General features: G+C 55.4%; 1 protein-coding gene across 4 annotated transcripts in view; it reads left to right on the top strand.

Annotated features, from left to right (window-relative positions):
• CASZ1 (castor zinc finger 1) overlaps positions 1 to 26,104 on the top strand; it is a 144,222-nt gene that overhangs the window by 29,657 nt on the left and 88,461 nt on the right. For 3 of the 4 annotated variants that reach the window (XM_073233178.1, XM_073233180.1, XM_073233179.1), the window contains exon 2: positions 2,014 to 2,172. The gene's annotated coding sequence lies outside the window, so the exon portion shown is untranslated. Of the gene's footprint in view, positions 1 to 2,013; positions 2,210 to 26,104 lie in introns of all 4 variants that reach the window. The other variant, XM_073233181.1, reaches the window with a different exon arrangement.

Genomic DNA, 26,104 nt, shown 5'->3' with positions numbered 1-26,104 from the left:
TCCCTCAGCTGGAGTAGGCCAGACAAGGCCCTATCAGGGCCTAGAACCCTCTCTTCTCCTGTAACTGGAACCCCCTTCTGAGCCAGGACATGAGACCCTGGTAGTGTTCAGTCACCATTTGTGTGTAGTCAGACTCGGGAGCCAGAGAGCTGGGAGTGTTTCTCTTGACCATCTATCTGGGGAGACATGTATGCCTAGAAGTGGGAAGTGTCAGGAACCTGGGTGAGGTGCAGCTTTCAGATGGGCCTGGCGTTGTTCTGACAGTCGGGGTATGGAGTGCAGGCCGCAGCAGGAGTGTGCTGGGTGTGGGGAGCTGTGGGTGGTCCTAGGCACCCTTCTTCCAGCTCAGAGCTATTGGTTGGGTAGTAGGTTACTCAGGGCTTTGGGGTATTCTGGACCAACAGGCAGGGGAGTGTCAGAGCCCAAAGGAGTGAGTCTCCCAGTGGCCCTGAAGTTCCCATTAAAGTGTTTTTTCCTCTTTTTTAAAGAAAAAAATATTCCCAAACTGGAAAACAAAGGAAATCCACTTCCCCCAAATCACACGAAACTCACATTAGGGGCCTGGCGGGAATCCATGGAAACCAGGAAACCCGCTGTTAACCCTGTTCGGTGCTGCATGGTGGGGTGGGAGCTGGGCCGATCTGAGCCCAGGACCGCTGTTGCTGGCCCTCCTTGATGCGTCCCCCGGGAGCTGGGTCCGCGGCACTGCCCCAGAGCAGAGCTGGGTGGAGCTGATGCTGGCAGCTCTCACCTCCACTTGTGGCCTAACCTGGGGAGGCAGGAGAGGAGGGGTTCTGCGCTGCAGGGAGCCCAGGGGATCTGAGGGCTGGGCCGAGCTGCAGAACCTGCTGGGTAGCTGCCCACACCATGCCACATCGCGGAGTCAGGGCTGAGCCTACTTACACACTTCAGGAGCATTCAGGCCCTGTGGATGCTGCAATCCCTGGGCCGAGCAGGCAGGAATTTCGGCCACCACCCTCCCTGATGCCAGCCCCGTACGAAGGGTGGGTGGGAGGGTGACAGAGATCCCCCCACCACTGCCCCAGGTTCCTGCACCTCACTCTCATGACCAGGAGGCTGGACCTCCAGGCCTGGGGAGGTCAGGTGGTGTGTTTGTGTTTGCACGCACACAGGCTAATTTTTCCAAAAAGGCTGAAAATATTTACAGGTTTGAAGTTGAAACGCAAACAGGAAAAGCCCTTTAAAAAGTGAGTGTAATGGATATTCAAAACAGGAATCACCATGGAAACACCACAATATTTGCTTAAATTGATACAAAGGTTGCTGGTAGCGGGGCACCAACTTTCTCTGACCACATTTTTTTTTGGCCCAACACCTATCACAAAGCAATCTCAGCATCCCCCTTTCGGGGTGTTTGCTCACTCCCTCTTTTCTTTTTCGTGGGATGAAACAGCACAGGGCCAGAGAGGAGACAGGGAAAGGCAAAGCGAAAAAACCAAATTCGCCATCCTGGGTAGCTGCAGAGGCACCTGTTGGTTCCATTTTTAGAGACTCCCACAAGGCCAACCAGCGGGGCTTGGGAGCAGCTGGTAGCTGGCCCGCGGGAAAGTCAGGGGGGAGCAGGAGGTTGGGGAGCCCAAAGGTTGGTTCAGTTGTGTGGGTCTGATCTGGTTTCCAGGGTCGGCTTCATCCATCTTCAGGCTGACCTTTCACCCTCGGTGCCGAGCCCCGGGTGCCATCGCTGTTGTTACCTGGGTGGCATCTGATTGGCCTGTTATTGTTTCTACCTGCTTGATTCTTCTGTTAGGTGTGACAACTACCTAGCAGTTGGCTGATAACTGTGCAAAGGGTGCACTGTTCGTAGGGTCAGGCATAGCGTGAATCACAGCAATGCCATCCTCTGACTAGAAGGCAGGATCCGAGAATGTCTCACCTTGCTGGCTGTTACCGCTCAAAGTGTCAGCAGGTGCCAACCTTCTGCTGTCCTCTCTGGAGTAGTTTGGCGGGTCTCAACTGCAGCCTAATGGTCTGTTTTCTTTCTCATTTTGGTAGGCCAACAGACCTCGCTGACTGAAGGCAAAGACACCATCCAGCCCACCTGCCCTTCCACCTGCTGCGGTCCTCAGCCCCTGCTGTCGAAGGGGGTCCTGCAGCTCAGAAGTGTGCATTGGTTGGAATGGACTTTGGATCCCAGCCTCTTGAGATGCAAAGGTAGCTGTTCCCGATCCGCAACATGTGACTGGGAAACGTGAGTGGGGGTTCTGGTAGGACAGTTTGGGGGTTCCTCCTTAGGGGAGGGACTGTGCAGGCCTTTTTCAGTGGGTTCTGACCTACATGGTGTTTTGCTCAGGCATCCTCAGCAAAAGTGAGAAAATGTGGGATGGAGGAAGGAGCCCTGGCCCAGGAACAGGGTGCCTGCATATTGGCCCTGGCTCTGCCATCGACCCGCCGCTTTCCCCCTTTGGGTCTTAATTTCCTCCCCATAGAGGAAAGAGTGGGAATACTTGACCTTTCAGAGCCCTCCCAGCATTCCCACTGCATGACATTGGGTGGTGCCAGCAGCGTGCAGGTGAGGCCTGTGTCCCAGCAGATGCCACTCCTGGGCTAAACTTTGGGTCATTTGTGAACATCAGCTGTGGGAACAGTCCAGCCAGTGTGCATGCCCAGAGGCTGCTGCTGCTCCGCTCTGAGTTCATGTGTGACTGCTGGGGTTCTCTCAGGTGGACCTCCAGCCCAGGCGGGGCCCTTCTTAGAGGAGAAACCACAGGTGTCCTTTGATACAGGCTTGAAATTGCCCCTTGCCTGAGGCAAGTCACTTGTGCTGGGGATGGGACTTCTAGTGGGGCTGGTCTGTCAGATATTTACCTGTAGGTATTAAACGTGGCAGTTCTTGGGGCGGGGTTGATACACAGTGGGTGACTCACCACACATTGGTCATTATTCAGTGCTCCCCTAAGACCCCAAGGGAAGGCAGCCCAGAGGGGTCGGGTGTTGGTAAAGTTAATGGGCAAGGTGTTAGGGTGGGGGCTGAGGCTTGAGGGCCCAGAGAACGGCTGGGAGAGCCAGGCCGGGAGCTGCTCCTCCCACATATGCCACATGGGAGCCAGCAACAGGGCTTACCCACCTACGCGGTCCTCCCCATGGGCGCCACGGACAGGCGTGTCCTGCCCCTCCCTCTGTGCCCAGGCTCTGCAGCTGTGGACTTTGAGCCTGCCGGGAGGAGGCACTTGTGGAGACGGGTGCCGTGGTGCCCACCAGGGCTTGAGAGGTCCCCAAAGCCGTCAGCCTGCCTCATTTCAGGCCGTGCCACCTGGGGACTAGCAGAGCCTTGGATGCGGCCCAGGGATTTGCAAATCAGATGTAAATGTGGCCTTTGGTGGTTATGGTGGGGCAACCATGTGGCTGAGACCTTTCTTCCTGGTGTCTAGAGTGTGATCACGCTCCAGGAATTACTCTGGCCCCACGTGTGCCGTGCCGCTGCTGTTCCCTGCTGGCAGTAGGACTGTTTATAGAGGGTTGGTTGCACAGCTGTCCTGGTGGGTTTTTCGGCACCAGCACCTATATGTCTGTACACCTCCTGGGGCTCTTTTTGCCCAGTTCTGCTTCTTTGATGTTCTTGGGTCCTGGAAAGACAGGCCCATGCGTCTCAGAGCCTCTGGATGTCTCCCCAACCCCACCTGTGCCTCGCGCGTGAGCAGACGGTCACAGTGCCTGTGGAGCCCTCTTGGAGGGGGGAATGTTTGCCTGTTCTGTTTTCAGTGGCAGGCCTTTTGTTTTCTTCATTCCCTCGGCAAAACATGCCCATTAGTTTTTCCCTTTCCGAAGTTTCCACTCACTGTTGGCTCCCAGGAGCCAGACCAGCTGGGATTTGCACCCGGCCTCGGGTATGGGCTCACTGAGTCCTGCGGGACTCCCGCATCCTGGCATCAGCCATCTTGGGCTTGATAGTGAAGCTTGGGAACTCTGAGGGCTCTGGAAAGGAATGGCTGAGTCCCTCTTCTTCACCCAGCCCTTTCCAGGCACAGGGTTTGGCCACAGGCTGGGGTCCTCTGTGCCAAGGGTCGTCTGTGGTCTCAGGACACTGTGGTAGGACACTGAGGGGAGAGCCCATGCTCGGGCCTGGTCCGCAGGCCTGATCCTGGCTGGCTCAGAGGCTCCCCATTTCTGGCTATGCCGTAGAGGATCTTGTTACATTTATTCAACAGTTCTGGAGGGCCTGGTGTCTGCCAGTCACTGGGACAGAGTGAACAAGGCAACTCTGGCTCTCGTGGAGTCTCGGTTGGGCAAGCAGACAATAAACAAAGCCACAGAAAGAACAAGGAAACCATGAGTGCCACATGGAGAGAGGATGAGGTGGAGGGAAGTGACTGGGCAGTCAGAGGAGGCCTCTTGGTGGAGGTGACACCTGAGATTGAAGGATAGGGAGTAGACAGCCATCTGAAAGCAGGTGGAAGGATATTCCAGAAAGAGAACGATTCATCTAGAGGTCTCGAGGTGGATGAGCTCAGGACACTTGGTGAACAGAAAGAACGTCCCAGTGGCTGGGAGGTGGATGGGGCAGGCGCCAGGGTATGTAGGCCTTGGAGTGCCTGGAGAAACTGGGATTTTATCTATGTGACAGGAAGCTCTAGAGGGTTTTAAGCCAGAGAGTAAAGTGATCTGATTCTTGTTTTAAAAAGAGGGCTGGGGCTGCCATGGGGCAAAGGATCGGAGGACGGCATAGGGAGAAACCAGGAGGCCAGACGGGAGGCTGCTGCTGCAGCCACCACCAGAATGAGAGGCCATGGCTGAGACAGGAAGGTGGAAACAGAGAGAAGAGGGCAGGGTCCGTGCATTCAGAGGGAGGACTCGCCAGTGGATTGGATGGTGAAGACTCCAGGGTGACTCCGGCATTCTCGTCCCCCTGACCTGTGACCCTGCATCACCTCCTCTCTCGCGCCCTAACCTGGGCAGTGCCGAGAGTGACCCCTGGCTTTCAGGGGCTGACATCTTATAGCTTGGCGAGCCCGCCATCCTGGACACTGCTGGTTGCTCAGAAAGCACCCCCTTGTTTAAGTGGCTTGGGCACCTCACAGTCAGTACCGCATGGAGGGAAGGCCAGAGTCCTGCTTATCGCCGGCTCTGTTTTCGGCAGAGGCTTCCACGCTTGCTACCTTTTGGCCCTAATACTCTGCACCAAAGCCCATTTTGTGCCTCCACTCTGTGGATTCTGTGCTGGGTGTGAGGTTGGGCCTAGAAGCTCATACAGGTCCTCTCAGTGTGGCTCTACATGTGACGTGTGTCTCAAGAGTGGAGCTTCTGCCTGCTTTCTCCTGTGTGCACAGACACACAGAATCAGAAAGTGGGTCTTTTAAAGACCTCCTCATTTCCACGGGGTCTGCTTAGCCTCCAGTCCCAGCTCCTGGGCAAGGATCCTAGCATTCTTTCCACGTGGAAAGTCTGCACTTCATGGTGTGCATTGCCATAAGTACCCCATCAGATTTGACCTGGGCCACGGTGCCTTTTTTCAATGCCTCTGACACAAGGCTCCACTCTCCTGGGTTTTGGTGTCATTTTCTTGGGCCAGGACAGGGCAGGTGATCCCAGCAGTGATGCTATGATAGCAAAGTGATGCATGACCGCTCTGGGCAGACCCTGAGCAACCCGAACAGCAGGCCAGAAGCCTGGCTGGAGTGAGCATGAAGCTGTTGCAGCCAGCCATGGGGGCCCCAGTGAGTTCTTGCCCATGCTGGCAACATATTTCCAGCCATATGGGCCAGCTCAACCCTCTAGGAAAGCTCTGGAGGCATGAGCTCCAGGGGCAGTGATAGGAGGGAGTAGAAGGGCAGGCTGGCAACATCTTGGGGGTTGGGGGTGTGACAGGGATGTCCCAAGTGTGCAGCTGGTACCTCTGCCTGGCTCCGAGGGGGGTGTTAGCCAGTCTTCCTGGGTGTGTCTGCGAGCATCAGAGCACTGGGTGAACCCTGGCGGAGGGTGTGTCTGGGTGGGCAGGCATGTGTCTGTGCATGCGGGGGTGGCTCTTCTGCTCTCTGCCTCCATGGCCTGCCCCAGATCCACGGCCTTCACTTGTAACTGGACTGGACAGTTCTAAGTCCATCCTCTGGGCCTTTGATATGCTGTGGGGTTGGCCGCTCCAGAGCATGCAGCTGGGTGGGGGTGCAGAGGGGCAGGAGAGGGAGAGGGAGGTGCCGACTGAGGGGAGTAGGGGCCCAAGTCCCCCGCCACCCATGGGTGACACTGTGCTGGGAGGAGGAATGGCTTCCAGGGTCACCGCCCCGTTGGGCTGGGCCGAGACATGACAGAGAGATGGTTTGGGAAGAGTTGCTGCTTCTCCTGGTCTCCAATCTGTGTGCGAATTCTGCCTGATGTTGCTGACCCCCACCTTGGGCCCCTCCCCAGTTCTTGCTTGTGCCTCCTGCCTTCCCACCAGAGTCAGGAAGGCCCTGGGTTCCACTGGGCATGACCAAGGGTAGAGGGATTGGGAGGGGCTAGCAGTGCCTGACCTGTCTTCAGCTACCTAGGGGCCTCTCAGCATTTGATGATGTGGTTGCCACAAAGGGGACAATGGCCCACGGCCTTGGGGACAGCCCTCGTCTTGTGCAGGAGGGGAGAAGCACCTCTGCCCTGCCTCTGTCCCCAAGACCTGGGAGCCTCCACAGGGAGACATTGGAGAAGCAACGTGGAGCTTCACATGCTGGAGGAATTCAGGGGCTGTGCACGCTTTGCCTTCTCTTGGAGACCTTCGGTTCTCCCTCCCCTCCCAGCCTCTCCCAGCCTCTTTTATCCGGGAATCTGCGCAGTAGAGACCTGGTCCAGGTGCAAGTCCTCCAGCCCAAAGCACACCACCCTGAGGTGTGAGGCAGGAAGGAGGGACACTCGTGGATGTGCCCACCTGGGCCACCCCACACTACCGGCTGCTTGACTGTCAGATCAGCTCTGGACGTGTTCCTGTCCTGCCGCTCACCACTCAGGTTTTCTCCCCGTTTGGTTTCTCTGCCTCCCGGGAGCAGGAGCCTCTTCTGACCCTGAGCCTTCTTATGGTTGCCTGGGGTGGGGACCTCTGTGGCCAGGGCAGGTGACAGGAAGGAAGGTGTAATTAATCACTAGTTTTTTCTCCAGAAATGCTAATCGGGAAAAGCAATTAAAAGCAACTTTTTTTCCCTTAGTAATCTGTGTTAAGAGCTGGTAATGAAGTTTAGGGCCATTGTGACTCAATATTTCAGCTTCACCGACTCAAGTCAAAACAATCCAAGCCCAGGAGTTTGCCGGCAGCTGAGCTGGGCCCGGGCAGCAGCTGGGAGTCGCAGCGTTTGCTCCCCTCACCGCCGTCCCACCCCGTGCTACTTCCTGGGCAGGGAGAGTAGCAGTCCCAGCTGGTCGGGGAGGGTCTGGGTGGCACGGAGATGGGTCCCCTAGGATGTCCCTCAGGGGACCCAGAACCTGAGCATGCTAGGCCCAGGGTGGGAGCAGCACCCAGTGTGGGGCAGAACTGGGGAAGGGCCGGCTCAAATGGGGTTGGGGGGAGAAGACAGGTGCCTGGGAGCCCCACCGGGGCAGTCCAGGGCTCAGCTACCTGGGGTGCAGGGCCAGAAGACGGGGTGGTCCAAATCCTGACCTTTAATCACTTTTCATTTTCGTTCATTCATCAAGCATCACAGAGAGACACTGAGCTGGAAGGGGACCCGAAGCAGTGAGTGAACAGGGCAAGATTTCTGATGCTAGGGGAGTTTGCACTTTAGTGGAGGGGGCAAACGGTGAATGAGGTAAAGAAATAAAGGACCTGTTAGATGGAGACGCAAAAGCAGGCCTGGAGAATGGAGTGGGGAGTACATGCCACAGGGGGAGGTGGACGGACGGTTTGTACTGTTAGGTGTGGCATCTGGGGAAGGCATCACTGAGATGGTGACACTGGGGTAAGGACAGAGGGGGTGACAGAGAGCCACCCTCATTAATACCTGAGAGAAGAGCATACCCGTCAAGGAGAGCCGCAGGTGTGAGCTCCCAGAGGCAAGAGCCCCTGGCTTGTTGGAGGACAGGAAGGAGGTCAGTGTGGCTGCAGGGGGCTGAGTGGAGAAGATGCCATGTGCAGTCATGGGGGTCACCTTGGGGGGCCCTCAGATCCTATAGGCGTTGCAGCCATTGTGAGAATTCAGGCTTTTCCCTGGAGTGAAATAAGCTTTCGGAGGAGTTCTGGCTGACGTGATCTGATTAGGCACAAACTCTTTATTAAAAAAGCAAGACCCAAGCGTCACCCATTCCTCTTACAGGTCCCCTTTGTGCCCGAATCTAGGTACATGTGGGAGGAGAACTGAGGGTCTGTAGGAAATCACCGGGCCCCAGTCTCTGTCTGCTCCCCCACTCCCTTGGAGAGCAGTTCAGAAACAGGGTCTTGTCACTTTAAGTAGCCCCCCGCCCGGCTTCCCTGGCCTGCTTTATCTGAAGTCCAAGCGCATGTTGTTCCAGGACCGATCCGCTTTAGCTAATTAATAATCTGACAGGAGCCACCCAGGGGATTAGCCGTTGAGCCGAGCTCCACCAGGCCCCAGCAAATGAGCCCTGTACTCCTTGGGGACATGGAGGTGACTTTGGGGGGTGCAGGGAGAGGGGACCCTCACAGGTGAGCCATGGTGCAGGGCCATGCAGTAGTGACCAGTGAGGAGAGGAGGCAGGCAGGGGGATAGTTATGAACAGAGCCTCTGAAAAGAGACTGCTGTCCCAAGATGGGCAGGGGTCCCCAGCATCCCTCACAGTTCTGCTCATCCACTACAAACCATCCCACCTGCCAGGTGCTACCTGCTGAGCAGCAGGAGAGGGTGGCTAGATTTAGCAAATAAAAATAAAGGACACCCAGTGAAATTCTGAACCTCAAATACTTTTTAGTGAAAGCATGTTCCATACAGTATTTGGGACATAACTTACACTAAACAAATATTTGCAATATAGCTGAAATTCAGATTTTCTCAGACAGCCCTTAGTGGGGAAGGCGGGAGGCTGTGGGCTCCCTCCCAAACACAGCCTGGAGCTCCCCCTGGAAGAGGCAGCACCCTAGGGGAGCTGCCTGGGGACTTGGTAAGCAGAGCGGGGCTGGGGCACCTGTGATTTCCACTCTTACCCGACAGGAAGAGGAGCATGGGGCAAAGGTCAGCCACTTGCTGGAGTCTCCCACCTATATTTGGGCCCCTGATTGGAAGAGTCCAGGTCTTCTCCAAACGGTGTGTGGGCCCCCCAGCTGGGCAGCAAGTCCCAGGGCGCTCTCTCCAAGGTGAGGCTGGTGTCTAGGAACAGTTGGGGGCCTCTCCAAGGGGCACGGCCTGGAGTTCCTGGGCAGTCTGGGCTAGGTGGCCATCCACTGAGGGCATCTGCTCTGATCTTGGGGAGAGGCCATCAGGGATGGCCCCCCATGTGGCCGGGCGCCAGGCCAGGTCAGGAACAAGGTCAGGGATACCAGCCGGCTGGGCAGGGCTGCCTCCATTTTTCCAAGGCCTCTGGGCACTGAACAGAAATACCCATCTGCCGACCTCTCTGTGCCCACCCCCAAGCCTGCCAAGAAGCCCAACGCCAGTCTCTAGTGCCCACCCAAGCCTGCCAAGTAACCCCACACCAGCTTCTTGGGGAGGGTGTGCCATCCAGTGGGGCTGGGCTCCCTGGGCTGGCATGCCAGGGATGGGGAGGGATGGTCTTTATTGGAAAACCTGACGGGGCCCTCACTGCTCCCTCTCGTGACCCCTCTCACCCTGGCTCCATTTCCAGTGCTCAGAGAGCTCCGGGTGGGGAGAGATGCCTATTGCCAGCTGGTGGTAGTCCAGCCTCCTGAAGCCAAGGGGCCTGATGCCAGGTGGGCACTGCCCCCGAGGTGGGAGCACTCTCACTCCTGCCTGCTCTTTTTCAGTTAACAGTAGCCTGTGCCCCGGGAGGCCTCCTCTTCCCTGGCCCCGGCTGCCCTCCTTCCAGCCTTTCCCGGCACAGCAGCCGGGAGTCTTGTGGTGGAAGCAGAAGGGGGCTGGGGGTGCCCAGCCGGTGGGAACCTCTTCCGCTTCCTGAGCTCTCAGCCTCTTCCCCAGCGTGCCCGGCGGTTTGGCCCTGTTTCGCGAGCCGTCTGCTGCCCGTGCTGCCTCTGACCGACATCGTTAGCGTGGGTATTTATATTTCATTAACGACATTAAGCCCAAATGGCATTAAAAGCAAAGCTGGTGATAAATAGCTTATTAATAAACAGGGAGTGCTCCGTGCTGCCTGGCCTCTCCCAGCCCCGGCATTAACCCTTGCTGCCCTAGGTAAATATGCTTCACCCCAAAGATCATCCCCTCCTAAGACGGGCTGGGAGAGCCAGTCATGTGTCTGAGTTCTCCTGGCCACTCTGAGGTTAGTGCCTCCTAGATCCCATGTAGGCCAGTTCTGGGTCACTCCGCTTGAAACCTGGCCAGACGCCTCACAGCTTCGAATCAAATCTTCATTACCCTCTCTTCCCTAGTTGTAATTTGGGCATAACAAGTTCAGGAAATGTGGCTTTTCTAGGCTGTAGGCTCAGAAATGCAGGGGGGGCCCGCATTATTTTGTAGCCCTGTCTAAAAGGAGGGTGACAGGCTATTTGGGTTCAAAAAGAGGAATGCTCATGACAGTGGTGATGGTAACTAAGTAGCCATCCCAGCTCACACTCTCTGAGTGCCAGCTCTGAGCAGGCCTCCTGACCACTCCACATGCAGCAGCTGCCGGCACCCCTGGGCTTATCCAGCTCAGGCTCATTTTATAAGTGGGGAGACCCAGAAGAGTGAAGCACATTCACCAGCCAGAGTCCATGGCACACAGGTGCTGGCACCAGGCCATCGTGCCACCTCCCTCAGAGCAGGACCTGCTGCAGAGGGGACTGTCCCCACCCTCTGGTCTTCGACCTGCCACGGTTTCTCAGCTGTGCCTCCAGCTTTGTGACCCAAGCTTCTTGCCCTTGGAACCCTGCTTCGTTACTTGGTGCTTGGGTGTATGTGCTGGCCACCTGGGGGGCACGGCTATGCACCTTACCCTGGCCACCACCCTGCCCAGGACCTGGAGGTGTGGACAGAGAGCCGTTGGGGTGTGTGTGGTGCTACAGAGGACCCAGCAAACTTCTGCTTCTGGTGACGCCGTCCTGGGGCAGGGGGACAGCCAGCCTTGGTTGTCTGGGGTCTTGAATCAGGATTTTTCAGCAATGGGGCTATTGCAACACTTCCAATAAACGGGGGCAGACCAGCCCCAGGTTCCCTCACCCATCCCAGCTGCCTAGCTGGTTTGTCAGAAGGCGAGAGAACCTGGAGCTTTGTTTAAACTTTGGCCGTACTTAGAACCCCTCCCTGCAAGCCTGAACCAGGGCTCTCCCTGTGCTCCCTTTCTCTTTGGGGCTGTCGGGGCCCCGGCCTGGCTTGGGGCTTTACAGCATAGAAGGAGAAGGAGAAGGGGGGTATAAGGTAAGGACGCCGTGTGGTCCCGAGGGGAAGGCGGGGGTAGAGGGCATGTCGCTGGGACCATCTGGTTGTGTCTGGTGAGCACCCAGGGAAGACAGAGAGCTAATTAATTAGCAGGACTCCTGCTGCCTCTGCCAGGGACCTGGACTGCTCCTCCCAACCCATTCCCAGGCTCCGAAGGAAGCTGGGAAGCAGCAGCCCTAGGGCTCCTTGTCCAAGAGGAATTCCACTTTTCATTCCCCCACCTCTCATTGGTGGAAGCCTGACCACCCCCACAGAGCGAAGCAAGCAGGAGGGGGGCCCGCAGGGAGGGCCCACCCCACCGACATGGTGAGTTGGGACTGTCTCAGAAGGTCAGATCTGTGCCCGCGTCTCCTGCTGGAAGACCTCCCAGCTTGCTCTGGCCGTTTGGGCCTTGGCCCTTCCAGCATGACATGGTGGGCAGCCAGGAATGGAGTCATGCTTGCCTCCTACTTTATGCTTTGGGTGTGTGAAACCAGTGATCAGAGAACCCAGCACAGGAGCAACCAGTGGGGAGAGGTCAGCCAGGCCTGTCCCTGCCTAGAATTAGAGGTCAATGGAGAACTGATGGGGAGAAAGGAAGGATGGAGAGAGACAGACTTTGGAACCAGGCCAAGCTGAGTTGCAGTCAGGGCCACCGTGCTCTTTACCATGCTTGGCCTCAGGTGCGTCCTCTGTAAAATGGGCACAGTAGGACCTTCTTTGCAGGGAAGGTGTCTGTACAGTGCTTGTGACGGTCTAGGACCTTTACGTACTTATGAGGGGTAACTGGTTCCCTTCTTTCTGTTGGGCCTGCTCCTATTCTGTGGTCACAGACGTTCTGAGAAACAGGGAAGGAAATGGGTAAAGACTTCACTGCCTGCCACCCCACTGGGGAGTAGTGCAGCAGCAGGTAAGGGTGGCCAGTCCATTCCGTGGGCCTCTGGAGCAAGTCTTCTCGGCTAGGCTAAGAGGGGCAGGGGGCAGAGGAGGACCTTGGAGAGGGAGTGTGGTGCACCCACTGTCATAGAGCACCCGCTCTGGAAGGGGAGCCAGGTGTGGCTGTGACAGCTCTGGTTCCAGGGGACCTGTGGGAGAGCAGAAGGACAGGAGCTTCTGTGGTTGCCCTGCTGCCTTTGATGCCAGTAGTGGTGAGGGAGCGTCTTTCTCTCCCTCCCTTGGCTGTGCCCACTTGCAGGCTGGTTTGGTTGTAGTCCCACCTTCCCGTCCTTCCTCTACCATGGCAGCAGGGCCTAGACTGCTGCTTGCTCACTTGACGCAGGCTGGGGCATGTTCTCTGGGCTTGTCGCCGGACAGCTGGGTGGAAAGCCTGTCCTCTGCCCCCGGACCCGAGCGTTGCCATACCATCCACGGAGGCCACTGCTTCTGCCACAGTCTGGCACGTGCTGGTGTTGGGTCTTAGCGCAATCCCCCTGCCAGGGGATTCGGCTGCTCTGCTGGGTTGTGTCTGTTTCTGGGAGCGGTGAGAGTATGGACACCCTCCGTCTGCACGCCTTCTCTTCCCAAGGCCAGCTTCCCCTTCCTTCCGGCCGCTCCCTTAGTTGAAGGTCTCCTGTGTTCTCTGGCTGGTCAGGGGCCAGTGCCGCCCCGAGGGAAGGGTCCGTGTGGGCTTCCCTCACCTGGTGGAGTGGCACGGCCCATGGGTGGCATCCATCATGTGCTATTATCACCCTGGTGATTTCTGAGCACACACTCCCAGTTCGGGGGGATTGAATCAGGAGAAGCCTCAGGGGCATCTTCTTTGCTCACATGACCTTGGAGCCACCCAGCTCCACACTGGCCCAGGAGAGGGGGCTGGATTCACAGCCTGGAAGTCAGCCCCAGGGAGTGGGAGAGGTGCTGTGTGGGCAGGCTGGCCAGTGGCCAAGGAGCTGGGCCTGTGGCTTGATGAGCAGCTGCCTCAGTGAGTCAAAGGCCACTCCAGAACTAAAGCTTCCCCTTCACTTGTGCCCTCAGCTCCAAGGCTGACAGAAATGGTCACTTTCCCCTCTGGCCCATTGCACCCTGACACCAGGCCAGCTTCTGCAGGCTGGGCCATAGGAAAGCCTGGGAGAAGGACCTGGGACCAGGGCAAGCCCTCACTTGGGGTGTGAGGTGCTATCTTGAAGGGCAGTCTGATGCCCGCCAGAGGCAGGGGTGGCCTTCATCTGAAGCCACTGGCCTTGGGAGTGGGGAAGGGACCACATGCATAGTCTCTCCTCAGCAAGCTTTCTCCTGCATTCATTTTCTTTTCGCCACTATTTTTTCTTGGGGTCTAATTAAAGACTTGAAGCCGTTTACAGCCTGTGGTTGGCTTTTTATTTGGGTCTTTGGCAATTACCTCCTGCCCTAAAATAAGTTTCGAGAACAGGGTTAGGATTTTTCTTTTTGGCCAAGTTCTCAGCTTTAATTTTGCTGTGTGTGTGTGTGTGTGTGTGTGTGTGTGTGTGTGTGTAAGTGTGTGTAAATGTAATGAGGCCTTTCCTTCCTCCCTGTTCCAAATCCTGCCTCCTCTCCTCCTTTTCACTGTCCCCATCTCACTATCTCAAGTGTCCTGTGGCCAAGGCAGCCCCAGACAGTGGGAACAGTATGTCCTCGGCCTCACCCTGCCTGGAGGCAGCCCTGTGACAGCAGGCAGGCCATCTGTTGACTATGTCCCAGTTTCTTCACCTGTGAGTAAGGCCAGCCCAGCTGGGCATGCCAGGGACTCCTCTAGTGTGCTACTTTGGAAGAAGACCTCTTGCCAAGTGGAGCTGCTCATCGCTGGGGTGGGAGGAGGCCACCACCAACACGAACAGGCCTCGCTTTCCCCTCTTGGCCCACACACCTCGTATTTGAAGGAGAGCATGCTCCCGTGTTCCCAAAGCTCTTTCCTGCTTCCCTCGGCCACCCTGAGAGCAGGTGTGCTCGCTCCCCCTAACAGATGAGACTCCCTGCAGCCAGACATAATTTGTGGCTTTTCTGATGTCACTTGACTTATAGGGAACAGAGCTTCAGGATTCAAACCCAGGTCCTCTGATATTCCAAAGCCCATACCCAGGACCAGCTACATAATTTGCAGGCCCCTGCACAAAATAAAAATGCTGGTCCCCTTGCTCTAAAATTATAAAGAATTTCACAGCAGGAGGACGTTGAAAGTGCATGCCCTTCTGAGCATGGGGCCCTGTGTGATAGCATGGGCTGTGCCCCCACAACACCCCTCCCCCCACCGCCGTGAGTCCCTTTCTCTTATTTGCCTCTGTTCCCACCCGCGGGGTGAGGGGCAGGGCAGTTAAGGGGGGATCCCCTGTGCTCCATGTGCCTGGCCACCAGGGGTTTCTCCTGCAGATGAGGGACTCTGGGTGCTCCCGGTTCTTGGGCTGTCCCGCCTGAGCCATCTTATGAAGGAGCACTGTGCCCCAGCATGGGATGGGCTTCTGGGGTTCCCTGAGCCTCTTAGAGTCCTCCAGGCCGATTTAAGGCCACCTGAGGCTTTACTCAGAGGTGGAGAAATCTTTTAAAAGGACAAGGAGGGTTTGGTAAGAACGCCATTTCCTTGGGGTGGAAGGTGAAGGTTTGGAGACTGGTCTTCCCGGTCCCATTTATGAGCTGCACAAGGTCTCTCTCTGTTAAGCCAAATCGGGTGGTGACCTACCAAAATATCCAAGTCGTGCTGGGCTCTGATTGCTGTGCTTGGAGTAGAAGGTCAGTTGGCCATTCCTTGGGCTAATCTGGAAACTTCCTAGCTAGTTGTTGGGGACTTGGGGTAGCCATGGAATCTGGTGAAATTTCACAGAAGTTTCCTGATAACGTACGGATAGATAGAGCACACAGTCGGGCATGTGTCCACGTGTCCACTGGTGTGTGTCTGTGTTCTGGTGAGGACACGCTGTCTGTGTGCTAGGCAGCTATTTAAATGAGAGCTATTGGGATGAATGGCTCTCATTGGCTTCTACAGACAGAGCAGCCTTTGCTTGCCTATCTGGGACCATGTTCTCTTGTCAGTATATGCCTGCCCCTGGCACCCTCTGTCTGTCGCGCCAACGCACCCCCCTCAAGAAGTCTGGATACCAAAGTCCTGTCCCCAGGACCCCACCCCCAGCTCTCTCTGCTATGCCACCTGCTTCCTAGAAAACCTTCTAGATTCTGGGCCTTGGACAAACTTCAGCATGAAATATGTCCTAAAACCACAGCAGCTGTTTTATGAGAGGGGACAACTTTTATCTAAAATCGGGGGACAGGGTTGGGGTGGGACTCCCATAGGTATAAGGTCTGAGTCAGTTTAACTATAGGAGGGAGAGAGTGCCCGAGTTTCCAAGGACTGATTAGATGGCATGCCAAGTGTATTAAATTTTGCAGACATTTTAACAGCAATATGCTAGATAGTTGGGTGTCCCCTGAGGCGGCTGGATTTTTTATATCCTTCACAGAAGGTCGGAACCCTCTTCTGCCTGCCTCCCCCTCCGCCCCATGCTCCGTGCTGCTCTCTCTCTCTCCCCCCCTCCTTTTCTTCAACCATTTTCCTTGCTCCTTGCTCTCTGCTCACTAAATGACACCTCTGGTCCCTGTCCCACAGGACCTGCCCCTCCTGACCCCCATTGGAAAACCAGGGGGAACTCCAGGGCAGGGGGTGGGTATGAATGGGGGCTTGACTTCTATTTTTTCCCTCCCTTTCCCCTTCCTACCCCCACTTTGGATACTGTTGTAAGACCTACTCCCTCCCTCCTTATTTTTATAGAAAAAAAAAGGCAGGAAAAGAATCCATCTGGCATATGAATAATTGAAATGGCTCAACTCTGTTCCTGTTGCTGCTGTTTGTTCTCGGCTCCCCCCGGCCCCCAGCCCATCCCCCTGAGTACGGGTCTCTAAGTGGAGGATGTGTGGGCATCTCAGAAGGTTCCCGGCAGAGGCCCAGGGCCCTCCTGAATCCTGAGCCCTTTCTCACTGTGAATCCATAGGTCCGAGTAGGGGGCATTCAGAGGCGTGGTTGGTTTCCTTCTTGCCATCCATGCGGACAGCCAGCCTCTGGCTAGAGTCTCCCCAAATATCACTCAAACTTAAACAGTTCCTTCAGCCTTTGGGCCTCAGGGGACAGCTTCCTCTGACCGTGATGCCCCCTAGGGTCCTCCAGGTTTCTCTGGTTCATGCCGACTCCTTGCCCTCAGCTTCTGCTCCTCTGTCCTCAGCTTCAGAGGCCCAGAGACTCCTGGTTGGGGAAAACTGGCCTTAGCACTGCAGCCCCCAGCCCAGGTGCTGACCCAGGCACGTTGCTCAAAGTCCTTGTCCACCCACACCTCCTCTCCCACTCCTCTACCCAGCCAAGGGCTTTTGCATCCTTCACTTTGTATAACATAGCCTTTTTGTTGGAAGCCGTGGCAGCCAGAGACTTTAAACTTTCCTTTCTTGGTGACAAGTTGGGAGAAAGCGCAGTGGCAGGAGCTCGGGGCAGGGGCAGGAGTGGGAAAGATAATGGGCTTGGGCCTGGCTGGAATCGGCTTCCTGTTCACTTTCTGGAGCCTGGACCAGCTGCACACCAAGCCCCGGTGTCCGGGCCGAGAATTCACTGTCTCTTTAAAACCATTTAGAGGAAAAACAAAAGAACTTTAGTGCATTAATTCTAGATGAAGATGGGTCTCCAGATGACAGGCTGATCCACTTATTCCCCACAAGGCAACTTCCCCTCTCTCCTCCTCCCCCTCCCACCTGCCTGCCCCCTCTGCCCGGCTCTTTGTCATCATCCATGGTGTGTGGAACGCAGACACAGGGGTTGCCAGGAAGCGGAGCCATGTGCTTTTATGCTTGAAAAGTCAATACTTCTGTTTGCCTGTTTGGGACATCATGTCTGTGTCATGTGTGAGGTATTGCCTCGCAGCCGTGGCTCCTGTGGTTGTAAAGCGCTCTGAGCAAACGGGTGTCTCAGAGCCTCCAAGTGGCCCTGGGAGGGGCAGGCACGTGTGTCACTGCAAGGTGACAGGGCGACACAGGGTCCTTTCCCCTGAGCCTTCAGAGTCAGGTACATTGGGTCTCAGAAAATGCCTCCACAGAAAGAGGGTGTGAGCAGCCCCAAAACACTCCCGCTCTTCTCTGACTTTGCGGAAGAACTGCCCATTGAGCAAAAAATAAATCAGATGAAATCCAAATCAGGTTTGTTAATATACGACGATATATATGTGTGTGTGTCATTTGTAAAAACTCCTACACATGTTATAAAAGCTACAAAATGTCTGGCATTCCAGGGCCTGGTACGAATAATTAGATATTTATATCCAATAAAACTGGTTTGATGGGGAAATCATTTCCCTCCATGTGGATTCTCAGTTGAGGACGAGTTTCGGTGGTTGGGTTTGTTTTTTCCCTGACAATAAAACCAGGGGTTTGGCACCAACAAATGTATTTCCCGTAAATATCTAAATCTCTTTTTTTCAACCGTGGGCTCGCTAGACGGGCCCTGTCACGCCAGCCCAGCACCACTGTTTCTGTCCTGCCTTTTCGTTTTCATGGGAGAAATGTGCATGGGAGGCTTCCCGGCCCACACCTGAGCTCCAGGCCCAGACCAGTGCGGGAGCCTGCACCCCTCGTGCGTGCGCACGGCCCCAGCCTCCAGCAGCTCCCAGCCTCAGGGCCACTGCGAGGGGATCTTCTCTCTCCTCTTCTGTGCTGTTTTTCTTCTGAACAGTTCCTTGGGATGGGGCTTCTGCCCTAATTGTTCTCAAGGCCAATCTGCATATTTTTCTGATTTCATGAAGCATCCCCATCCCCAAGTTTCAATTTCCCTTCCTCTACCTCCTGCTTCGAGACCTTTCTCTCCCCCCTTTCCGAAGCTCTGCCTGACCTCCTCGTCCACTGCTTTCAGGGCCCCTATCATGTGCGGAGGCCCTGGGAGCCCGTCTGCCTCAGCGCCCTGGCTCGGGGAGACCCCTCGCCCCCGCCCTTGTTTCTCTTCCATCTGTTACACAGTCGGGAGCAGATGGAGCCAGAAGGTCCCATAGGTGACTGTAGCCTCCCTCTCCCATTATACGGATGGGGAGCCGAAGCCCCAAGTGGGGCAGACGGGTTTCCCAACTGGGACGGGGCAGGGCTTGTGGGGAGCATGGCCCCTCGCCTTCCAGCTGGTTCAGGGAATGTGGCAGATGCCCAGGCCACACACTGCCACTTGACAGTAGTTTCTGTGAGACTTTGGGCAAGTGGCCTCACCGCTCGGAGCCTCACTTTTCCACATTTGTAACTTGGAACTGGTCATTCTTTGGCTATAGGGCCGCTGAGGGGAGTAAATGTTCCAACATGTGACAGGCTCCTCGGTGGATGCCAGGCCTGTGAGGTGCCCTTCCACATGGGTGATGGTAGCCAGTGTTGCCCCTGACTATAAAACAAGCACACACAGTGACACAGGACTGGGACTTGCCCATGAAGGGCGTCACCCATGCGATTGGATCACTTTTGCCCCTTTTTCCCTGAATAGCTGGAGGAACCTGGCTGGGATCAGAGCATCTTGCAGCTTCTCACAGGTTAGGCCCTGACTAACTTCAGCCAGGAAGGAGAGGCGGAGAACAATGGAGGAGATGGCAGAATCCATGTGCTGTAGTCACTGGGGTCAAATCAGGAACTGGACCCCCAAAAAGAGGGCCCAGAGACACAGGAGCGGTAAAGGGCAGTGGCTGTGCCGGGATGGGTGGCCTGTTGTTTTGCCAAAGTCCTTTCAGATCAAAGACTGAAGTCTCCTGAAGGGTCTGGGAAGATGAAGTAGCCAGCAAGGCTGGGAGCAGGGGAATGGGCCTGAGGGGGGTGGCTCTGGAAAAGGTCTGTCAGCCCAAGTGGGAGCAGCCAAGTTTAATTACAGAGCAGCGAACGGAGTGGAAATAGACAGCCCTTGATGTGCAGCTGGGGCTGCTGCGTGGTGCCCCTGGCACATGCCACACCCCCGAGTCCTCCCCCGCAGGCGCCTCCTCCATTCTCACCAAGGACACTGCCTGCCAAGGTGTTCGTGGGGGGCGAGGGCCAGTTGTTCACGGCCCTGGGAGACGTTCCAGCCAAATGGCACACACAGAGCAGTACCTGCCCGCCTTGTGTGCACCCATTCCAGCAAGCAGGAATGACCCATGAGCACGCGCAACCGTGCACATCACCCACACTGTAAGTTTAGTAGCACTGTACACATAGGGACTGGACATGGGCCTGAAAATGGAAACTACCCTCGGAAGACTCTTGGGTGTCTTGATTGTTTTTTCCTTCCTTCTTTCTTTCTTTTTTTCTTTCTTTCTTTCCTCCTACTGCCCACCCCCATTAAAAAAAAAAGAAAAACTCAACAAGAAGCAGAGCCCAAGTGTTCTATGACTGGCTCTCGGAGAAGCCAGTCAAATCTCCCCTTGTAGAGAACATTTTGACAGCATAAAATTGCTGCCGGAATGTGACTTTAGTGAAAAGTAAAAAAAAAAAAAATCCTTCCTTCATGCATATGGAGTTTTTTGGAAAAAAAAATGGTATTTTAATGCTTTCTATTAAATTGGGACTAAAAGTGGTGTCTTAATTTGCATTCATTAGCATATTTGCATATAGATCACTGAAATGGTGGAAGAGAGAAGAGCCTTTAAATGAAAATTCTTTTAAAGGCACAGGCCTGCTTCCTTCTCCCTCTCTCTCTGGGATTTACGCTCCATCTTTTCCTCTCACCTCCCACCCCCCACTTTGTACCTTCACTGACTGGATGGAGGGTCAAGGCTGTCATCTCTAGAGCTGGCTCGGGTGGAGTTGAGACAACCCTGGCCCTTGGTCACCTGTGGTCTTGCAGCCTCCCAGAGCAGGCAGACCCCACACGGGCCTGCTGGGCTCCCTGCCGTCCCGGCATTGGGTCTGGAGAAGGGCCCTGTGTTCACAGCCACCAGGCAGGTGTAGCATGGCCCTGGCCCTCTGCCAGTTATTGTCTTTCCCCACTCCTCTCTTCCCCTCCCTCCCCTCCCCAGGCCATGCTGATCCTCTACAAGCCTGCCAGGGGCACCTGTCCTGCCAGCCATGGGCCTGGGCCTTCAGCCACCTGGCATTCCACCGTGTCAGCCCCTTGGGACTAAGTCTTTCACCACCTTCCTCATCTGGGAGGGTTGCCATGTTCCCTTTGGTCATTCAGGTCTCTGATTCAAATGTCCCTTCTTCCCACCAGAGGTAGCTAAAGCAGCCCCACCTCTCTCTTCTGCACTCTGTCCTGTTCCTTGTTTTATTGTCCTCTAGAACTCATTAGTTGTTTATCAATCCCTCCCCTACCCCTGCTGAGGATAAGCCCCCTGCAGACAGGGATTTGGGTCTCACTTGTTCACAGCCGTGCCCCCAGGATGTCTAGCACATTGTGGTGTTCAGTAACTGTTTGCTGAATGAAGGGGGTGCTTGGGCAGCGGGACCCCGTCAGGGCTGAAGACTGCCCACATAGTCGCTGCCTGGCTGGACGCAGTGCCCCAGGTGCTGAGCCCCAGCCTGCTTGAGGCGTCCTCATCCTGTCCCTTAAGGAGCAGAGGCTGGGAGTTGGCCAGGCCAGCTCCTTCTGGTCTGATCTGAGGAGATCAGCAGCCCACTCTTGTTCCTTTGGGTTGGCAGGTTGGAGCCAAGCCTGGCCCTAGAGTACAGGCCCCAGGTGGCCTGTGTGCAGCTCCTACCTCAGGTGCATAGTAGGGGCTGATGGAGTCAGGGGTCTTCTTGTGGCAGCCCAAGGAACCCTAAGTGTACAGCCACGGAACTCCCCCTTGGGTACCCTCCCTTCAAGTGTGGAAAGTGGTGGCCCCCCAGAAATTCCAGGACAAGCAAATGAGAGCCCCAGCTTTCTGCAACTAGAGTGTGCTTGCTGGCTGGCCCTGGTGTGGGTGGTGGAGTCCTAGGGAAATCCCGCCACCCTGTGCACAGGGGCCAGCCAGGGAAGTGAGGTCTGGCTGCTGAGCTCCGCACCTCCCTGCTTCACCACTCCGGTGGGCTGCGCTCTCTGAAAGGCCCCTCCAGGCTGACGGCAGCTTCGGGCTCCCTGCCCAGCCTGAGTGGGGAGGGCTCAGAAGGGTGAGGGGGACGCCCAGTCTTGGAGTGGGGCTGTGCCTCCACCGCTAATGAAAATCGGAAACCAATTGAGCAGGACAAGGTGCCCAGCCAGCAGGTTGTGGGAACAAGGGGCCTAATGGATGTGGCTAGTGGGGAGCGGATGCCTCATTGATCGCCTAGTGGCTATATTTATCCACCTTGGGTCTGTGGCCCCAGCAGCTGGATGGTGCAGGGATAAATAAATGGCCACTGAAATATTCATAAGCTGCACATGCACATCCGTGGTCAAGGGACCGCCAAGGGCCTGCTCTTCCTTCCTTTGCCCATCTCTCTGCAGGAGCCTTTCAGGAAATTCCTCCCACCCGGGCCAGGTGAAGTGTTCCACAGCCCCACTGGGTGCTCAGCCCGGCCCAGGGACCCCTAGGGGGCACCTCCCAGCTTGGGCCAGCTGACTCAGCACATGTTGGTCCCTTCCTTTCCTTTGTCCCCATCATTGCTCCTGTGCTCCCATGTCCCTCCCTCTCCCTGATGGACTGGCACATACATCAGAATGGGCTGAGGCTGTTTGCTTGACCCTCTGTGTCCCCCTAGACCATGTACACTTCAAGGACAACCTGTGGCTCATTGGTTCCTGTATGTTGTGTGTGGCTCTGCATGGTGCCTGACAGCCTTGAGAGAGGGGCATTACATGTGACAGGTAACAGCTCAGGGTGGCTTTGGATCGCAGCTCTGACCTGTCTTCAAAAGTGACTTAACCTCACTGGGACTCAGTTTCCTCATCTGCAAAATAGGATTAATAACAGTGTTGCTGGTGCTTCTTAAGTGTGGGCCTTGGACTGTCTGCGTCAGACTCCCTGGTGGAGCAGGTTAAAAACACAGATTCTGGATTAACCCAACCCTCCAGATTCGGAATCAAAATCTCTGAAGCAGGGGCCTGAGGCTCCACAGGTTTAATGAGCTCTGGCGATCTGCCACTCACTAAAGTTGGGACCTCCTGCTTTATCACCTCATGATGCCTTTGTCCAGGTAGGGAATTGGGCTTTCGTGCCTGAACGTAGAGCTCCAGGTTGTGTTCGGCAGGACTGGGAAATGAGGCCAGGAGCGGGAGGAGAGAAGCACGGTTCTGACGCACTGATCGACTGGGCATTCCAGTGAAGGTGCCTGGCCTGTGACCTCCCAGAGACCAGACTGAACTTGGTCCAGCTGTGTCTGGTGGCAGGGCCTAGAAACCCTGCCCTGCTGCCATCAGCAACAGGTGGGTGGGACCAGGGCATGGGCTGGGTTCCCATGCAATTCCCAGCAGCGCTTCCTTCAGTATCCCCATGAATAGGGCAACGTATTGCTAGGCAGAGCCCTGGAGGGGCATGGACAAAGTGCTCTTTGGGGTTTCTTCTGCTTTTAACTTTCTGCAGTTCTTCTCTCATTCGTGGAAGGCAGGGTCAACCCCTCTGCGGCTGGGGAGAAAGAAGCCTATACCAATAGTGTAGTTGCCTGACCAGAGCCAGCTAGAAAGGCACGTCCTTCAGCCACATGTGCCTGCTGCCGCCTGCAGTCTTAACTGCTGCCTCTGGACGCCCAGGGCACCTACAGTGCATGCTGCCTGCTTGGTGCTGCCCTGGCCATGTGCTGTTTACCTGTCGGGTGGCCCGGGTCCTGTCCCCTGGTATGCAGATGCCTATGACTCAGAAATCATTTGACCCCATTTAACCGATGAGAGCAAGGTTAAGCCGGCCATCTGCAGCAGGTTCTGCGAGAGCTCGGGCTTCAGAATGCAGGAAAGTCACGTGGGATGGGTGAGAGCAGAACTCTGTCCCTGGTACTCAGCTAAGAGCCACCAACGCCCCTCCTTCTTGCCCGCCCACCCCCTTCCCCAGCGAAAGTTTGATCCAAACAATTTGAAGCAAACTTTGGGGACAGCCCTGGCGCTGTGTGTAGCCGGCTGAGCCTGCGAGTGGCAGCGGGAGCAGAGGGAGGCAGCCCTGCCTGGCAGCCCTGGCGCCTGACTCCGCCGGTCCCCCGTCCCCTCCAAGAGCTCCCCATCCACGCCCGCGTTTGCAGGCGCCTCTCTCGGCAGCTCAGAATGCAGCTTGGGGCCCGTGGCGGCTCAACCTTTCCCTCTCCCAGAGCCCCGGTCTAATCAACCCCTATAATTTATGCAGAAAATATGATTTATATTTAATTTCACCACACTTGCATTGTTAATTTGAGATGTAATTAACCCGTCGCCATGACAACTAATTTTGTGATGCCGTAAATTACCGCCGTCTTTTCATCAAAATTCAGTTACTTTGGCTCCTGTGTGCAATGTACTGATGCAATTAGGTTGCTAAGGGCAACTCAAAAGTGTTCAATTTCTTTTGTGCAACTGCAACGGGGTAGAAGCTCCCTTGCGTCCTCCCAGAGTCCCGTTGGCCGTGGGGTGGGGATTTGGGGGTTTGTGGCCTGCCCTGGAGGAATGCCATTGGAAAGCCCAACTGGGTGGGCGCGGCCGCCCCCACTTCCCTCCCTCTCCCCTGTTCTCTCCAGTGATTATTTTTAAACAGTGACACCCTGGACACATGCTCCCTGTGTACCCCCACCCCTGGACCCCGGAGCAGGCAAAGGGACTTCCTTCCAGGGCCTGGACCCTTTCCCTTACACTTTCCTGTCCCAAACATTTTGGTGCTCCAGGTAGAAAAAGAGAAAACCACCTTGTCTTTCTTTTCTCGTGGTGTCTAACTTGTTTATATAGATCTTCCCTTCTCCTTCTCTCTCTCTTTTTTTTCTTTATTTAAAACAAAAACCCTCTGTGTTGCTTTTGTCACGTTAATTCCCATTTTGCCAACACCAGGGGCCCAGGCAGACGAGTTACCAAGGAACACAAAATTTTAATTAGTGTATTTTAATCATTCAGGCTTTCCGAGCTAATCCACATGCCCTAGAGAATTCCCGAGATGCAGCTCTGCCCTGCTTTACCATTTATTGTTGAGTCTATTATAATTACTGTTAGCAGGTGGGGACTGGGAGATGTTTATTATGAGTTTTTCATCTTTAGTATAATTACCGAAAAAAACAAAATAAAAAGATGTCGTTGTATTTTGTTTCCTAGAATTTTTTTTTTCCAGGGGAGGGCACGGCCGTGGGATTTTTTTTCCCTGCTTTTTCCCAGGCAGGTGACTTGGAGTTTCTGAGCTGGAAGATAACACTTCTCAAGATCAGCACCGAGTCGAGCTCAGCACTCCACAGGCCTGTCAGAGGTGGGCAGCTGCCACCTCTGCCTGTTGCCTGTCTGCTTGACCAGGCCCTGGGGCTGTCCCCTCCCATCCCCTGTGCACCTGGTTTGTAGAGAGGGTTGGGGCCCAGGCTGGTAGGGCCAGGGGTCTATCAGTGCTCCTGCTTCAGGCTGGCAGCTCGGCCTGGTGTCGGCCCGTCTATGGGTGTGACTAACGTGGACCTGACAGGTGAGAATAGGACCTTGCATGGTTATAAACATAACAGTTAACATTTATTGAGTGCTTCCTATGTGCCAAGCCTTGTCTCATGCTCTCTACCTGCATTTTTTCACTTAATCCCTTGGCAACCCAATGAGGCAGGTCCTAATATCATCTCTGATTTATAAAGGAGACAGGGACAAGGCTGGAGATCACAGAGCTCAGAAGTAGGATTCAAACCCAGATCTGGCCCTGGAGTCCAAGCTCCTCCTGCCTACACTGTACTGTTTCTTCTGAGCAGGTCTTCCAGGTGCCACCTGCTCCCAGAAGCCTTCCCAGAATGCCTGAGACTGATTTAGGGTTCTCTCCGTGTTCTCACAGCTTTGCAGTCAGAGTGCCTGGTTACTTCTCTGAGAACAGAGACCTGTGTGGGTAGAGAGCTTTCTGCCATTGTCCCTAACGGACCCCTGGCATGTAATGTGCTGCCTGGTACAAAGCCAGCTCTCCATGCATCTGTCGGGTGGGTGAATGTGAAGGTGCAACCGGTAGGGTCCCGCATCCTGAGCCTCCTAGTGGTATTAGGTATCAGGGACTCTGGATGCAGGTATTTGGCTTGTCGGATGTTCTGAGATGCTGCGCTCAGCAGAAGCCACAGGGTTTGTGGAGGAAGGGGTGACCTCGCACTCCAGGTCAAATTTGGGTGCCATCCTGAGGACTTTGTGTGTAAGGTGAAAACTCATAGCTTCGGCTTCCCCATCCCCAGCCCCCTGTGCTTAGGCATCCCTGAGAAACCTGGCCTGCCTTTCTTGTCTTTCTCCTCCTCAAGATCAGTTTCCCCTCTCAGTGATGATTTTGAAGTTTTCCTGGAAAATTCCACATCTCTGCACTAGAGCTAGGCTTGGGACCAAGGACCAGCTGGTTTTCTCGGAAAGTACAGAAAGTGAGCTGGAGCCCATCTTTGCTCATTTCCAGCCTGGTTACCCACAGGGACCAGTGGGGGAAGATAATTAGCATGTCCCTGGGAAGGGGCCCAGGGCATTCTGTGAATTGCACACTGGTGGCAAGAATCCCTGTTCGGCTCTAAATTCTTGGGCAACCCCAGCACCATCTTCACATTCTGATGGGGCAGTGGAGCAGGGCCCTGTTACCCCGCAGCACTCCTGGGCTGCCAACCCACAGGCCAGACCCTGCTCGAGCCACAGGCAAAAGTGGCCTCCCCTTACTCTCCCTCTGCTCACAAAGCCTGACAACACGTATTCTCTGCCCTCTTTCTTTCTCTACCCTCTGCCCTAGGCCAGTGGTTCTCAAAAT

The sequence above is a fragment of the Manis javanica genome, chromosome 4 (assembly GCF_040802235.1).
Source record: "Manis javanica isolate MJ-LG chromosome 4, MJ_LKY, whole genome shotgun sequence".
Classification (NCBI taxonomy): Eukaryota; Metazoa; Chordata; class Mammalia; order Pholidota; family Manidae; genus Manis; species Manis javanica.
The sequence above is the reverse complement of the archived record's forward strand: the minus strand, read 5'-3'. Positions and strand labels throughout refer to the sequence as shown.